This window comes from Gigantopelta aegis, chromosome 9, assembly GCF_016097555.1.
Source record: "Gigantopelta aegis isolate Gae_Host chromosome 9, Gae_host_genome, whole genome shotgun sequence".
In the NCBI taxonomy this organism is placed as follows: domain Eukaryota; kingdom Metazoa; phylum Mollusca; class Gastropoda; order Neomphalida; family Peltospiridae; genus Gigantopelta; species Gigantopelta aegis.
The window spans coordinates 63,931,080-63,950,013 of record NC_054707.1 but is presented as its reverse complement, the minus strand read 5'-3'; the positions used below and the strand labels follow the sequence as shown (position 1 = coordinate 63,950,013).

General features: G+C 37.6%; 1 long non-coding RNA gene across 1 annotated transcript; it reads left to right on the top strand.

Annotated features, from left to right (window-relative positions):
- Window positions 1–432: 432 nt before the first annotated feature.
- On the top strand, window positions 433–1,515 carry LOC121380806. Its single transcript, XR_005959006.1, has 2 exons — window positions 433–804; window positions 1,348–1,515. It is a non-coding gene; the product is annotated as an uncharacterized LOC121380806 (long non-coding RNA).
- Window positions 1,516–18,934: the final 17,419 nt, after the last annotated feature.

Genomic DNA, 18,934 nt, shown 5'->3' with positions numbered 1-18,934 from the left:
ATTGTAAATTCTTATTCTTTTTTTGAAGAGTATATTATGTAAGTTTGGAGTTTAACGCTAGTGATTTTGGTGGGTTAATTCAGTAGGAGTTTGGATATTAATTAAAACAACTGTCATCATACTGCTACCCCGTGTACAACCTCATTTGTCGTGTTGATGTTACGGTAACATTAGCACGGATTTTTCATGTGTCATGATCCAGTCGTGTTGATGTTACGGTAACATTAGCACGGACTTTTCATGTGTAATGTTCCAGTTGTGTTGATGTTACGGTAACATTAGCACGGACTTTTCGTGTGTAATGTACCAGTCACATGGATAGGTTACATCTCTATTACTTAAAACGCATGCGATGAAAATACTTTTCATGTGCAACGTAGCGATCACGTGCATCGGTTAAGTCAAGACACGTGCAATGAAAACGCCAATTTGTTGAGATATGTTTGTGGCGACATGGCTGACGATGAGTCGACAAGTTCTGGTTACTATTTATTTGTTAAATGTATTTTAACTGAATCTACATACAGAAGCTGTACTTTCACCTAGGATACGATTGAAGATACTATATACTGAACGTGTTACATGACGACAACAAATTAGTGAAATGCTCGGACATATCATTCGATGATAATGGTGGGATTAGTACAATATAGCATTTTGAATCTTTGAATGACGACCAAACACCGTCCGTTGACGAACTGATTGTATCCTGTGAATTAGCAGAAACGTTAAACATGGAACAACGTCAAAACGTGTTCATGAGCCTGTACAGGATTAGGAACAATACGAGATACATAACAAAAAGTAAGTTATAAAATAATTTATATTTTTATGATTTGGTTAGAAAAATGTTTCTACAGTTAAAAAACTGAAGTGGTTAAAATGACTGATAGGCACACGCCTATATTAAGGCATCTCAAGTACTGTAATTACTACCTGCCACTTTCGCCCGCCCCCGCTGTAGTGTACGTAGCTCTATTAGAAATATCCTTTGTTGCCTGATAGGTCCGTCGCAGGATCGATCGCCATCGATGGATTCAGTATTGGAAGGACTTTTTTTTGGCACTGTCAACTTTGATGATATATTTTTGCCCCATATTTAGGCTTGAATTTGAATCCAATATTCTATGCTCGAGTCTATTGAGAAGCCACTACACCAACTATGTAATCAACATAGCTCTTGTTGCAATTTTATTCTGATTGAATAAACCGAATCTTAAAAAAATAAATTGGAATGAATCTAGTCTATATTGAATTGATTGGTTTAGTTTTCGTTTAACGTAGTAAGTTATTTTTGACAGTCGAAATTACCAGGGTAGTATATCCTTTGCATGCTTTATTTTACAGATATACTATAGCAAACAGGAATAAAATAGCAATGGATACCTCTCGGAGTTTAAGCTATATCGACGTTGAACTGGACTAAACTACGCTTTCGATGTTTGTGTGTGAGGTTCGGACTAACCTCCTGACAGCTTGTACGGATATTTTTCGAGTAAACTTTTTTTTTGGTTACGGCTTCGTGTTGTTGGTTCAGTTATTTAAACATTTTAAGTATCCATTACTTAAGTAAAACCTGTCCATTCCTATATTTGGGTGACCTGTAATAACTAAGTAATGGATAATTATGGAATCATCGCTCCATTACTGAAAAATAATGGAGCGTTGAGACAATTCATTGACGTCACAGGTGTATTTTAATTCAAGTCTATGTACAGAAGACGGATAATGATTAGGTATTAAATGTAAAATGAACAATGTGTTGGGTCTCTTCCGGTGAAAACTGGGCAGGACGTAGCCCAGTGGTAAAGCGCTCGCTTGATGCGCGGTCGGTCTAGGATCGATCGGTAGGCCCATTGGATTATTTCTCGTCCCAGCCAGTGCACCACGACTGGTTTATCTAAGGCCGTGGTATGTGATATCCTGTCTGTGGTATGGTGCATATAAAAGATCCCTTGTTATTAATGGGAAAATGTAGCGAGTTTCCTCTTTGACTATGTCAAAATTGTCAAATGTTTGATATCAAATAGCCGATGATTAATAAATCAATGTGCTCTAGTGGTGTCGTTAAACAAAACAAACTTCTTCCGGTGAACATGGCAATGCGCAAAGTTAAGAACGGGCGGTGGCGTTGTACAGCGCCATCTACACTATAGTGTTGTTATTTCCCTTGACTACACCGTGTCCTATTAAATTTACGTAATTTTAACCGATTGTATAATCGAAAGTTGATAGGTTGGTGCAAACCGATTACAATGTATAGGCTAATTATCGATGGTGAAATTTTAGCCGATTCTCCATCACTACCATTCATCCAATCGCCGTACTTTATTCTATCCTGACCGGCCTCGGTGGCGTCGTGGTAGGTCATCGGTCTACAGGCTGGTAGGTACTGGGTTCGGATCCCAGTCGAGGCATGGGATTTTTAATCCAGATACCGACTCCAAACCCTGAGTGAGTGCTCCGCAATGCTCAATGGGTAGGTGTAAACCACTTGCACCGACCAGTGATCCATAACTGGTTCAATAAAGGCCATGGTTTGTGCTATCCTGCCTGTGGGAAGCGCAAAAAAAAGATCCCTTGCTGCTAATCGGAAAGAGTAGCCCATGTAGCGGCGACAGCGGGTTTCCTCTTAAAATCTGTGTGGTCCTTAACCATATGACTGACGCCATATAACCGTAAATAAAATGTGTTGAGTGCGTCGTTAAATAAAACATTTCTTTCTTTTTTTATTCTATCCTATTAGATGGATGTAAAAACATTAAAGAGACATTCCTGAGTTTGCTGCATTTTTCAATATGTTATCGACTAACAGAGACTTTTTAACGATTGTAATTACACATCAAATATATTTTTCTGCATGAAATATTTAATTTAGTGGCTGTATATTAAACGTGTTTCTGATCGTTCCAATATTTGCACTAGGTTAAATTTCATTTTATTTCCTAAAAAAAAAAAAATTCGTAGTGTCACGGGGATCCTATAATACCCGTAACCGAATAAAACACGATTATCTAAATATCTCTCCTAACTGTATATCTATTAGATCTCTCTGTATCGGGCAGTTTAAAACCCGAGTGGCTCGGCTCTAGGTATATCAGAGATATGATCTTATATAAGTATTTATATATATAGCACGTTTAGTTCACTAGAAAACACAACAAAACACAATACACTTTGGAATCTGTATTAATACTATGCTGACACATGTACTGCCGCAGTAGTTAATTAACAACAACAAATAATAACAACCCAGAACTGATCACTTAATTAGTTAATCTCTAGGTGTCTAGTTTACACAACATTCTAATCACTTCACCGTGATACAACACGCACACGTGTGATAATTGAGAAACGCTTCCAGGGGAACTTAATTAATAAAGGAATTACAACTCTATTCCTACTTGGTTAATTTTTAATTTTTAATTAACCCTTAACTACTCATTCAGTAACCTTGTAATACAGAATTAATACTGGTACTAATCACAATAAAGACAATAACCTACAGTTTACCTAGGTCCTCTGGGATGACTGGTTAAGCTTTAATAATTTTAGACAGTGAAGCCTACAATTTACTTCGTCAGTTTACCAGAAACACTGTCTAAATAATATTGGTATAATACAGTATTAAAATATTCAAAGTCCCATCAATCACATCAAGGTTATACAACAGAGCAGAAATAATATATTTCCCTGGGAGCCTTCCTTTTGTTTCTCCCCGATAAATCTAAATCCTAGGTATTTATTACAAAACCTAATATCGCCTGGGGGCACATCGCGGTCCTCCCCCTATCATGTGAATTTTCCACAGCGACCAAGACGGAATTTTTCTTAGATGGTCAGACTAGCTGTCGCCATCCGCTAAAAATACAAGGTCGTAAAACAGAACTCGCGGAGGTATTACGTAACTACTGGCCACATGGCCTCCGCACCTGGTCTGGGTGTGTATTGGGCACAGCTCGACCACCGTCGCGCGGAGGTATTACGTAACAAAGTGCCCACCTAGTCTAAGTGCATATTGGTACTGCACACGGCCCTCTAAAACAATTAATATCGCCACAGGCGAAAAGAAATTAAGAGCATGTTCCGTCACACGTAGGTACGAAATTATTTGAAGACAAAATCCAGTTTGGGTTGCTTACAAATATTAAGACAACCAGAAACACATTGAATATACAGACACTGATATTCTAAACAAGAAAATATATTTAATATGTAAGTTTAATCGTAGTAATATTTTATTACTCGGAAACATCTTACAATGCAGCAAATTCAGGAATGTCCCTTTAACAGGAAATATTTCCCCAACTGAGATAACGTACACATTATTATTGATGATGATCGTTCGTAAATTTGGTACTAATAGTTTTTAGAGTCGGTGAACCACGACCGATTAGTTGTTAATCTGAGCACACCCGTTGTAATTTGGAAGCGGAGGAATTTACAACGTAGCTGTCGAGTTATCTAACACCGTAGTGGAAGTTGGTAGTCTGAGAATAGCATGAATTCTTCTAAAGCGAACTTGTTTGCACGACTGCTTGTTGATACTCTCTGAGTCGCATATATTGAATAGCCCATAAGGTTGTGGTTGGGGAGATATATGAAGAAAACATCAACATTTTGAAGAAAGAAAAAAAAGGACTCTAAGAAAGAAAGAAATGTTTTATTTAACGACGCACGCACTCAACACATTTTATTTACGGTTATATGGCGTCAGACATATGGTTATGGACCACACAGATTTTGAGAGGAAACCCGCTGTCGCCACTATATGGGCTACTCTTTCCGATTAGCAGCAAGGGATCTTTTATTTGCACTTCCCACAGGCAGAATAGCACAAACCATGGCCTTTGTTGAACCAGTTATGGATCACTGGTCGGTGCAAGTGGTTTACACCTACCCATTGAGCCTTGCGGAGCACTCACTCAGGGTTTGGAGTCGGTATCTGGATTTAAAATCCCATGCCTCGACTGGGATCCGAACCCAGTACCTACCAGCCTGTAGACCGATGGCCTAACCACGACGCCACCGAGGCCGGTAGACTCGAAGAAGTAGGGAAGTTCACTTCATCCTGGAGGGGAGGGACGTAGCCCAGTAGTAAAGCGCTGGCTTGATGCGCGGTCGGAGTGAGGTCGATCCCTGTTAGTGGGCCCATTGGGCTATTTCTCGTTCCAGTCAGTGCACCACGACTGGTAAATCAAAGGACGTGATATGTGCTGTCTTGTCTGTGGGATGATGCATATATAAGATCCCGTGCTACCAATGAAAAAATGTAGCGGGTTTCCTCTCTAAGGCTATATTTCCAAATTACCAAATGTTTGATATCCAATAGCCGATGATTAATAATTCAATGTGCTCTAGTGGTGTCGTTAATCAAAACCAACTTCATCCTGGGAAATAGACTATAGGATGTAATAGATGATTTTTGTGCTTTCGTTTAGATAATTATAAGAGAAAAAGAAAGAAGATAATTGTGAGTAGATCGAATACTCGACTATCACACACGGCAGTCTACCCAGGGCATGTTCAATCAAGAGAGTGAGGTAGGGGAAAAGAGTGCTGGAGAGAGAGAGAGAGAGAGAGAGAGAGAGAGAGAGAGGGGGGGGGAAGGGAGGGTATAGCAGAGACCGGTACTGAGATGCGAACCCGATATCTCCCAGCCTTTAGGTGATGACGTTGTCTTAGCCACCACGGAAATGTGGCATGATTTATATAGCCCAAACACTATATTGGTAGCTATAAGACCCATTTTGTAACAGAAAGCGTCTCTTCGTGTGTTAAAACTCATTGGGAAATTAAATTGGCTGTTCTTGGGCTGAAGAAAGTGGATTAATTCCCTTGGATTTGCGAGACGAGTAAATCAAATTACGGACAAAAAAGTAACACCGCTCATTTGCCGTAATGACTGACGAAGCCGCGTTATTATGTTCGAGTGGACGAGTTAGAACAATTCTAAAAGTAGTCTTAATAAACCTGACGTTGCCACTTAAGGTTTGCTTTCAATTAAGCGTTTTACGTCATGTTTTTACGCCCCGTTTCACGCGCCCTGGCTGAAACATCCATCAAGCAGGCTGCGTTTAGCGCATCGGTCAACTCTTTCCGTTATGGTGGTAAACGCGGTCGGATAGTGTTGGCTGTTAATCACTCATCACAATATCCTGGCCCCAACCTGGGATCCTGTGGGTGGTGTGAAGGTAGGTCTTAGGGGTATCAAGACCATATCTTATTCCTTTTGTGTCGAGTCTAAGACCCCACTCCCAACCGATCTGTGTTAAATATTATGAAAGACAAAATCGGGCTTGTAGACCATAGTATATAATTACAATAACACAAAATGTATTGCATGGTGTGTCAAATCAATTCTATAATAAATTAATAAATGGGCAAATTCCAATTAAAGTCAAACTTGATAAAGTCATAGACAATATCTTGAGGCATTGCGTAGGAAGTTCGGAAAACTATATGTGGGAAAGACGAACAGGTGGACAGACGGATGGACAGACAGACGGAGAAAAAAATCTCCGGTTGGCCTGGTAAGGAACTAATGAAAAAAACTAATTAAAAGTATTAAACTAAACCCAACGTATGAATTGTAATTTAACGTGCTTGCGTCCGTCATGATATTTTGTTGTGGGCGTACAATGACTTTCAAGTTGGAAATTTTAAGTAGGAGAGATACATTAAAAGTAAGAATTTTGAACAGATTGAAGGCCAAATGTTTGGGGTTTTTTTAATTAATAAAAAGACTTCTAATATACCTAGACCTACTACTGTTCTGCTACCTACTGCAACACACAACTGAACATTTTATTGTCCATTGGAATGAATGAATGAATTAATGAATGAATTAAATAATTAATTAATGTTTAACGACACCTCAACAAACACATCGGCTAAATTGAGTGCCAAACAAAGGTAAATGACGATCCACATCAAAAAGTGTACAGTGTTGTGAAAGAGTTACCGTTTGACTACTGACATTGTTTTATTGCTTCATGTACGCTCGGTCTAGGATCGATCCTCGTCGGTGGGTCCATTGGGCTATTTCTTGTTCCAGTCAGTGCACCACGACTGGTATATCGAAGGTATGTAGTATGTGCTATCCTGTCTGTAGGATGATGCATATAAAAGATCCCTTGCTGCTAATCGAAAAGAATAGCCCATGAAGTGGCGACAGCGGGTTTCCTCTTTCAATATCCGTGTGATCCTTAACCATATGTCTGACGCCATATATAACCATAAATCAAAAGAAAAATGTTTCGAGTTCGTCGTTAAATAAAACATTTCCATCCTTCCTCTCCTCACAATATCTGTGTGGTCCTTAATAAATATGTCCGACGCCATATAACCGTAAATAACGTGTTGAGTGCGTCGTTAAATAAAACATTTCCATCCTTCCTCTCCTCACAATATCTGTGTGGTCCTTAATAAATATGTCCGACGCCATATAACCGTAAATAACGTGTTGAGTGCGTCGTTAAATAAAACATTTCCATCCTTCCTCTCCTCTCAATATCTGTGTGGTCCTTAATAAATATGTCCGACGCCATATAACCGTAAATAACGTGTTGAGTGCGTCGTTAAATAAAATATTTCCATCCTTCCTTCCTTCTCATTATAACTGTCCGAGAGACGGGACGTAGTCCAATGGTAAAGCGCTCGCCTGATGCGCTGTCGGTCTAGGATCGACCTTCGTCGATGGGCTCATTGAGCTAATTCTCGTTCTACGACAGTTATATCAAAGGCCGTGGTATGTACACTCTCGTCTGCTGTGGATGGTGCATATAAAAGATCTCTTTCTACTAATGGAAAAATGTAGCGGGTTTTCTCTCTAAAACTATATGTCACAATTACCAAATGTTTAACATCCAATAGCCGATGATTAATAAATGAATATCCTCTACTGGTGTCGTTAAACAAAACAAACTTTACTCTTTTTTTTAGCTCTGGTAAAGCGATCGACTGATGCGCGTTCGGTCTGGGATCGATCCCCGTAGGTGGGCCCATTAGCCTATTTGTCGTTCCAGCCAGTGTACCACGACTGATATATCAAAGGCCGTGGTATATGCTACCCTGTCTGTGGGATGGTGCATATAAAAAAACCCTTGCTACTAATGGAAAAATGCTGCGGGTTTTCACTCTAAGACTAAATGTCAAATTATCAAAAGTTTGACATCCCTTAGCCGATGATTAATAAATCAATGTGCTCTAGCTGTATCGTTAAACAAAACACACGTCAACTTTATAACTCTCCAAATGCCCATCTATAGTCCTTCCAACCAGGGAACGTCGTTTTCTTACTATAATATGTACTACAAGTTATTTATTTATGAGCAGATTGTTCTCTAAATTGCATACAAAAACAGCGGGTTTTTTTGTTTTTTTGTTTGGGGTTTTTTGTTTGTTGTTAGGGATTTTTTGGGTTTCTTTTTTTTGGGGGTGGGGGGGGGGGGGGGGGGTAGAGGTAAGACTCTTTTATTTTTATTCTTACGTCAAAACAAACTGGAGCTCGACGCGGTAAGACGTGTTTGTTTCGCTTGTGGATACTGCACGAGCTTTCGTGTGCTCGACTTGGGAATCATTCATTTTGTTTTGTTTTTGTCAGCGAAATGGAGTTTTCTACTGGAATGTATGCGGCCATTGAAACTGACTGAACGTTGGAACGCTTCTCGTTTCCTTCCCACCACGTCATTTCTCCAGCTGACTTATGTCGACTTGTTTTTCCATGATTCGTATGAAGGCCATTCTGCAGAACGCCACGGTTGTTCGCGTTTAGTCTCTACATGTCCGAGCCTGTCCTAGCAGCACTGGAAGATTGACCACCCTACTCTAAGAAGAAACAGGAAGCGGGGTCGGCCCCTACTACTCTTTTCTAGACTTTACTTTGTTTTATATTGATACCATCTCGTATCCTCTGGAGTCGGGCCCGTCCACACCACTATACAATCCCATGACGACTGGACTATACCCTAGTCTCATACTATATCTTTTTCTCTCAACAGCTGTATTTCAGCACAGCACTACACCTTGAACGTTTAATGTCTGTCAATCTAGGGGTTTTCTTGACGGAATGCAACCCATCTCGTCTCTACAAACTGTGCACCCTAACGGCCTTAAGAAGGCCACTCACATGGACATATAGATCGGACTTTAAACTTTTAGACCGTCGTTAAAACTTTTAGGTCGAAATTGCTTTCTTTTTTAATTATTATTAAATTGTCCAATTCTCTTCTTTCTCTTATTTATTTTTGGACTCACTTTCTAAAATTTCCAAAATTATATAAATATTCGGCCTAGCAGTCAATTATTTATTTATTTTTGGCTTGTAACTTTTATTTTATTATTTAAAAAAAAAATTCTATTAACTTTTTTACTAATTACTATTTTCAAAATTCTGCCCATTTTCTACCCCCCTCCCTTCTGTCCTGGACCCAGTCACTGGTGAAGTCAGAGATTGTGCCCGGGAGAAACGTGCTTGAACGTTAATATGTTATCCAATCCAATCCAATATACAAAAAAACCCAACAATGTTTATGGAGGCTGGGACAGACTATAACTGTTTTACTGCAGAGTAGCCTACTCGTGCTATTGCACTGCATGGCCATCATTACTGACGGCTTCAGACATGTATGCAGCGAAGCGTTCCTTAAAAATGCCTATGTACTCGGCGCGATCGCTCTTCATTTTCTTTTCTTTTCTCTTTTTTTTTTCAAAACGTAATGTTATTATTTCCCCGATAATTCACAATGCCCTCACAGTTCATGCTTCAATCTTGACGATGTTCCCTGGGAGCTGGGAGTGCAACACTCCAAGAATAACAGCCAAATTGAAGTATTTATGAACAGGACGTGCCCACCCGAACCCATCTGGCATTACGCCCTGGGGTCGGCGGATCGTGTGATAACCGTAATTACGATCGGCAATCGAAAAACCGGTTTCGGTGTAATCGTGGAAAATTGAGCGCACCAGCTAAATTGATTATGACAGTGTTATTTGTAGAAATTATGTATGTAAGCGACTTGTCGGCGATGGGGGAATAACTCCCGAGCACCTCACAGCGTAACGTTTTTCTCAAGGAACTGTCCACTTCTGGAAGCAAATTGCCTCATCATTTGAGCGGTTAAATTTCAAATAAATCTGATTGTATTGCGACGTTCGCGCCTGTAGGAGCAGAAGTCGACTGATTAAAAGAGCAGACAAGACAGGGGGAAGATGCAATCTGTCTCTTCTGCGCCTGGGTTCTGCAAAACTTGTGACCTGTGTAATTTGCATAACGACCAGACATGTTTGTGTCACGTGCCAGTCGGACGACAGGGTACAGTGTGACCTCCAAACAAGATGTAATGTTCATTGGCTTTTCGAACACAAAAGTGATTATTTTAGAGATGGAATGTCACATTTTGAAATGTTATGGCCAGCAATGTAATCAGGCGCATAGAAGTCGGGAATTTGGGTCACTGACATTGCCAGGATCATAATGCGTTGGGGGAGGGGACCAAACAAATGCCACACCCTTGTAAGTCATGTTAGGGTTGTAAGACAGGCCAGGAGAGAGAAATAAAGATGTAATGGGGACATTTCCCCATAGCCCCCACAATGGCTACGGGGAACCAAGCCTCGAAATTATTTAAAGACGAAATCCAGTTTGGGCTTCTTAAAAATATTAAGACGACCAGAAACACATTGAATATACAGACACTGATATTCTAAACAAGAAAATATATTTAATATGTAAGTTTAATCGTAGAAATATTGTATTAGTCGGAAACATCTTACAATGTAGCAAACTCAGGAATGTCCCTTTAAAACTAATGACACGTCAATAAAAAACATTGTTAATTTGTTAGGTCCAGTGGCAGGATATAGCCCAGTGGTAAAGCGTTCGCTTGATGCGCGGTCGGTCAGATCGATCCCCGTCGATGGCGCATTGGGCTATTTCTCGCTACAATCAGTGCACCACGACTGGTATATCAAAGGTCGTGGTATGTGCTATTCTGTCTGTGAGATGGTGCTTATAAAAGATCCCTTGCTACTAATGGAAACAATCTAGCTGCTTTCCTCTCTAAGACTATATGCCCAAATTACCAATATTTGACAGCCAACAGGCGATGAGGGACGGGATTTAGCTCAGTCGGTTGAGTGCTCGCTTGATGTGATTCCGTCGCAGGATCGAACCACCTCGGTGGATCCATTCAACCGTGGGGTTTTTCTCGTTTCAACCAGTGCATACAAAGTTAAAGTTTGTTTTGTTTAACGACATCACTTAGAGCACATTGATTTATTAATCATCGACCATGGTATGTGCTTCCCTGTCTGTGGGAAAGTGCATATGAAAGATCCTTTGCTGCATTAGGAGAAAATGTAGGGTATATTTCAAAAGTGGTCAACATCAGGCCAAAAAATTAAAATTAGCAACTCAAACAAGATGTTGCCTTCAGTAATTTTATACATGTAAAAACCCCAAAAACATTCTGTTTCAGCTGCTATAAACATTAGGATACCAGAAACACATGATGTACAAACATTAATATTCTAAGCAAGTAAGAAATTGTAATTAATTTCCAGTTTTACCTAATAAAAGCCTTGTTAGCAGGGGGCATGTTTAAATGTTTATAAAATCAGGAATTCCCCTTTAAGAGTAATGACTGTCATTTCTTAATGAAGTATAATGATGCAGAAAGCACTTTAAAATATATATCTAGATGTGGTATAACGTGTTCATTAAAATTATACTGATGAAATGTGTGACATTTTATTTCCATCCCACACAAAAATGTAATTTCCATCCGACACCAAAACTAAAGTGCCTATAGGGCTAATCAGAGAAGTAAATGAACTAATCTAGATTTCAAACACGTTTCTTGGTTATGAAAACACATTAGTTAATCAAAGTTCTCTCCTATACTTTTAATATAATGTTGCAATGATTCTGTTGTGTTGACATCTTTGATTTTTATCAATGTCCGACACCAAAACTATTCAAGTCAAAATGGATTAATAAAGACATTTGTTATGCATATTATTAATATTTGCCCCATACAAAACTATATTACTTTATTTTCTAATGTGAATGACTTAAAAGGAATACAAGGGCAAAGATTTAAATTCCACCCGACACCAAAACTAGTCTTTTGAAATATGCCCTGTAGCGGGTTTTGTCTGATGTTGTGCATTGTTTTAGCCACAAAATACAATTTATTTAAAGCAACTACTTGATTGAAAATATCAAAGGCCGTGGTATGTGCTATCCTGTCTGTGGGATGGTGCATATAAGAGTTTGACATCCAGTAGCCGATGATTAATTAATCAATGTGCTCTAGTGGTGTTAAACAAAACAAACTTTAACCAATAGCAGATTATTAATCAATCGATGTGCTCTAGTGATGTCGTTAAACAAAACAAACTTTAACTTTGTTAGATCCAAATTCTTGGAAATCGCTTATGATGACATCCAAAGATGAATCAACAGGATTCTAATTTCGCAACAACTAAATAGTCCACCTCCACTCCTTTCTAATGTCTGACAACGCTGGAAAATATTAAAGTTTCTGACACTAGTTTTCGAGGTACGAACCTTTTTGTTTGGCATAAAACTAATTTTGAGCTACTACAATATACAAACATCAAGACAAGAGGAAACACGTTAGTTTCGACACAATCGGTAATTAAATTATTATAATTTTGTTACAAAATGTTCCAATAGCCTTAGCGGTGTTTAATATTTATTTACACAGCCATTCAAAGCTAAAATTTAAAGTGACATAATTAGCAACATAGATTTTGGGATTTTTTAAAAATCACAAACACCAAACAATTAGCAGGAATTGCTTCACCCCGTGGTGCAAATATTATAGGGTTATACCTTGAACTAGGGTACATACGATGTTTTATGATGGTTTTATGTCAGTTAGGATCTCCTGATTCAGAAACTGCATGACGACACTTTGTCATCATTGAGCAATTTTTTTGTACGGTCATTTTAAAAGCACCACCCCAGGCTAAAAAAAAATACTGTTTTTTCTGTTCCGCCCATTGCATTATGCTATAATGTTTTATTTGTACAAGATTATTAGAAGACCCATACCTATTTGGATACCTTCTACAAACACTAAAGAATATTACAAAACAACAACAACACAATAGCAACATTTCATGGGCGTTAGCTGACGGCCATCTTGGTTTTCAAAATGGCCGCCATTTACACCTTTGTTTTTACAATATTACCGCACCCAGGCAACTAAAACAATTGTTTAAAGTTATATACAGGTAGGTGGGAATGCTTTCACTACATAAGCAATACTATTTGTAATCTGTTTTGGTCAAAATAAAAATGGTAACATTTTGGGTGGAGGATTTTCACAGAAGAAAGTTAAAAACAACAGATTTAAAATTAAAAATCCCAATTTAACCTAATTTACACCTTGCAAGGAACATGATATTTTGGCATAGTTTTTAAAGAAAAATAAATATTCATTTTATTTTAACTAATGTCTATAATATACTTTAAGAGTATTTCTATGCATTTATGCCAGACTAATATTCTATACTTATATTAAAGGGATTGTAGCCGTTTCAACATTTTCGACAAATAAAATATTAATGCATTATTAAAATTAAAATTTATGTTTTCTTGCTTAGAATATGATTATCTCTATAATCCATGTATTTCTGGACATTGTAATGTTTTGTATCTCAATATCGATTTTTGTCAAAAATAATCTTGAAGATAAATATTTATAATATTTTTCAACAGCCAGACGAAATTTTAAAACTGCGATCAAAGGTCATTCCGAATATATTTATTAGTATAATGCTTTATATGTAAAACATTTTAAGGTAAGATAAAAAAAAGACCTCAACAAGCAGTTTGTGTGTTTATTTTGTTGGTGGGGCAGGCTGATGTTTGCCCAAATTAAATAAAAATGCACGAATTTAGATACCAACGTTTATTTATAAAAATGCACGAATCTGGATACCAACGTTTATTTATATTAGCATTACAGCCAAACAGAGATTACAAGTAATATTATGGTTAAAATGATGGAAATACATGGTGAACACATTTCAGGCTAGCTCATTCTGCCCGAATATCTCTATTGTTTTGCCCGAATTTGAGTCATTTTCTCCAGCACATGGTGGACAGTTGCTCCCTGCCCCCTGACACGTGCGCTTATGGGAACAATCAGAAGTCTTGTTAGGTTTTAAAACACAGGTCAGTCCCTTTAATAAACTAAAGAACCAGCACCCAAAATGTTACCAATTTTGATATGTCATATATTAAAAATATTTGTAATATATAACAGGCTATACTTTTAAAAGCATTGTATATCTTGGTTATCTGGTCTAAAACCAACCTGGAGATAGAATAGTATTTTTAAAAGTACAATTACATTTTTAAAAACATTTAACATGTAACTGTTAAATTAATAAAATCAAATGTACCAGATATCAGGTGAAATTATTTACATACGTAAATGCAGGAATAAGCTGGTAGCTGTCGAATTTCATTTGCTATGGAACGTTTGCATTGCATGGCTACGTTATGCATCTTAAATATGGTACAGATTATATAACTCTGTTAACAATAGAGACGTTTTCCTCTAAATAATCTGAGAAATATATTTTTTAAACCCCTTGTGACGGAACATGCTCTTAATTTAGTTTTCGCCTGTGGCGATATTAATTGTTTTAGAGGGTCGTGTGCAGTTCCAATATGCACTTAAGCCCAGGTGGGCACCTTGTTACGTAATACCTCCGCGCGACGGTCGTCGAGCTTTTTCTAATACACACCCAGTCCAGGTGTGGAGGCCATGTGGCCAGTAGTTACGTAATACCTCCGCTAGTTCGGTACGATCTGGGTATTGCTGGCGAACTAGGCGACGAGCAGTCTAGGTTTCTAAGAAAAATATACCGCTTGGTCGCTGTGGAAATAGCACTTGTAGGGATTCGGTGTCACGATGTGCCCCCAGGCGATATTCGGTTTTATGATAAATAGCTAGGGTTTTAGAGATATCGGGGAGAAACATAGGAAGGCTTCCAGAGGGAACGTTGTCCGTTTGGACTTGGTAAATATTAATTCTGCTCTGTTGTATAACCTTGATGTGATTGATGTGACTTTAAATATTTTAATACTGTATAATACCAATATTATTTAGACGGTGCTGCCGGTAATCTGACGCAGTAAACTGTAGGCTCACTGTCTAATATATATATATAACGCTAAACCAGTCATCCTAGAGGACCTAGGTAAACTGTAGGTTATTGTCTTTATTGTGATAGGTACCAGTATTAAATCTTTATTACAAGGTTACTGAATGAGTAGTTAAGGGTTAATTAAAAATTAACCAGTTAGGAATAGAGTTGTAATTCCTTTATTAATTAAGTTCCCCTGGAAGCGTTTCTCAATTATCACACGTGTGGGTGTTGTGTCACGGTGAAGTGATTAGCATATTGTGTAAACTAGACACCTAGAGATTAACTAATTAAGTGATCAGTTCTGGGTTGTTATTATTTGTTGTTGTTAATTAACTACTGCGGCAGTACATTTGTCAGCGTAGGTTAATACAGATTCCAAAGAGTATTTTGTTTTTGTTGTGTTTTCTAGTGAACTAAACGTGCTATATTATATATACTTTATATAAGATCTTATCTCTGTTCATACTTAGAGACGAGACGAGCCACGCGGGTATAACTGCCTGTTACAGAGAGATCTAATATATATACAGTTAGGAGAGATATTTGGACAATCGTGTTTCATTGAGTTACGGGTATTATAGGATCCCCGTGACACCCCTTAATGTTCCTTGCTTGAAATATCGTTCTTTGCACACCCCTGAGGTGATTCAGAGGTCCTTTCATTTAAGGAAGCTGTATAAAGGTTTTTAGCAAATGGCTGTATACCCTCGCGACTTTAGTAACCTCTTTTGGAATCTGTGCAGAAATACTGTTATCGTCTTTTGTATGCTGATGGAAGATTCGTAATCATTTCTTGGAAAAAACATTTCGTTTAAATGGTGAAGTCTCTTTACGATAACAACCTACTTTGAATTGGCTGCCTCCTACTTTGATACATGATTTACAATGAAATGTGATATTCGCGTATGATGACATTACTGTTTTTCATCAGTCATTTTCATCATGCATGATTTGAAGCTTGTTGCATGTTCTATGTCATATATTTGCAGACAATGCTGCATGTTAACTCTGCTGTTTGACATGAGCAGTTATTCCTGAAGTAGACATTTTTAGCAGTACATGTATATGTCATTACTTCCATAATCTCTGGTGCACCACTGCAGACACACCAGTACAATGACTGGGTATGTTGTTTATAATTTGGATATATTCACATTCAGTTCTGGTGATCGGCAGCTTTTCACGGCATGCTTTGTAGATTTGCTAGCTTGATGTGCTCAGCTAGAGCAAGATAAGTAGGAGACCGACCTTTGAATCAATTACTTGGGAAGATGGTGTGTTTCAAGTGTTTCATACAAATGTTATATTGTTTTGTTTTGTATAACAAACTACCAAACCGTTGTTATTCATGTATACTGGTATGCACCTTCAGACCAACGCTGTGCTTCAACATTACTGATACAGCCCTTAATAAAGAGGTAGCTGTCTGTGTTACATCAGGTGATGTCATATACTGCAAGTACCTGGACAGATTGATCTCCCAAGTGTTGTTTTTTGTTTTAGCTGTGGCAGTAGTGTTAATCACTTGACCGTAGGATATTGCCACTACCAGCAGAAAAATATCAGCAATGCAAATATATCAGTATCGTCAGACACCGCTTGTCTATGTTTTTGTTTGTCTTGGTGACAAATTTCTCCAGTTCCTTGCAGTGCATGCTGTTATAGGATGTGACACCATCACCAGCGTATAAATATATACCAGTAATGTTGAAGCATGATGTTGGTATGGAGGTACTTGGAGAACAAGAGGTAAACATTCATGACCTGATCACAGCTGAACAGCAGTTTGCTATACACGACGAAACAATACAATCGTCCATGAACCACTTGAAGCACACTATATTTACAAGTAAAAGAGACATTGCCCTAATAAAAAGTCTGCTTCCTACTGATCTTGCATTGACTGAGCACATCAAACAAGTTAAAACCATGATGTGAAAAGCTGACGATTAACAGACCCCATGGAATGTAAATATATGTGGCTGTGGGTGGGACATTATAAACGACATGCCCAGTCATTGTACTGGTGTGTGCTCCACCAATGCTTATGGAAGTAATGGTATGTGACTGCTAGCTAAAATGCCTCCTCATGAATAACTGTTCATGACAAGGGTTATCTTGCACCATTTTATGACAATGTATTGCACCGGACATTTGTAAATAAATCCTAAATACTATGCATGATGAAAATTACACTGATGAAGAACAGTAATGACATCGTACATGCATATCACATTTTACAGTTTAAATTATGTTTCAAAGAAGGAGGCTTCTAATTAAAATTTAACGATTATTTTAAAAGGACTTCGCATTCAAAATAAAACCTTTTCTCATAAAATCTGACAACAATATGCGTTAATCTACTAATATATAAAAGTAGTATAAACATTTAAAAGTGTGTGATGTGACGATTACGAATCTTCCATTAGCATATTAAATATGTTATCTCTTCACAAAACTGTTTCCAAAAGAAGTTCAATAGTCATGAGTGTATTCAAGCATGAATCACTGTAAAGTGTTTTGTCAATAGAGTATGGTTTCAACACCATCTGTAGTAAGACTGCCAGTTTCTTTTAGCATGCACTAGTACATGCGCTACAGCTTCCATAAACAAAGGAAAATCTGAATGAGCACAAAGATGTGCATAGAATGATATTTATAGCAAGGAACCACTAAGTATTTAAACAAAAATATTGATCAGATGTAGATTAAGACTTCCCTTTCTAAGCACTATCGTAAATATGTTATTTCATCTGTACCGTGTTTAATATGCAAAATGTGACCGCGTAAACGTTATATTAGCCAATTAAATTTGACAACTACCAGTCTATTTTAACATGCCTGCATTTACATATGTAACAAAGTTCACCTTATATATCATACATGTGATGCAGATGATTTTATATAGTTATTTGTCACATTGTTTTAAGATATATTTTTGGGGGGTAACATTTCTTTTGAAAAATGCTGTTTCAAGTTCTTTTTGGACATATAAACAATAAATACAATTGTTATATTACAATAGTTTTAATATATAACATACAGGTTGCAAATATTCTTGTATAAGTTTAGGTTTGCCTGGGTGTGGTAGTATTGAACAAACTAAATTTGCAATGGCGGCCATTTTAAAAATCAAGATGGCCACCAGTAAACTCCACTTACATGTTGCTATATATTTTTATTTATTATATAATGTTTGTAAAAGGTAGAGGTCTTGTAATAACTGTGTACCTATTGTTCATTATAGCATGACACAGTAGGCCTAACTAAAAAACAGTAATTTTTTAGCCTGGAGGAGGTGTTTTTAAAATGGCCGTAAAATAAATTGCTCAATGATGACAAAGTGTCATCATGCAGTTTCCGATTCAGGATACCCTAAATGACATAAAACCACCATAAAACATTGTATGTACCCTAGTTCAAGGTTAGGTCAAATTTTGACATCTGGCAACCTGACTATTACATTCATATTAGAGTAGGTTAACATATGTTTAAAATTTTAATACACTACTGACTTAATTGTTTCTGCTGCAATATTAATTAGTGTTGGCGGTGGTTATGGTGGCGGTGGTGTTTGTAGAGACGGTCTTCCACTAAATCAATGACTTCCATGTCACCATTCAAAATGTAACGTAAAAATATTTACTTAGTCAAACAACTACGGTTAGGACAGTATTTATATCATTTTTGCAAATACTGTTATCTATACCTAAAACATTAATTTGCTTCAATTTAGCTT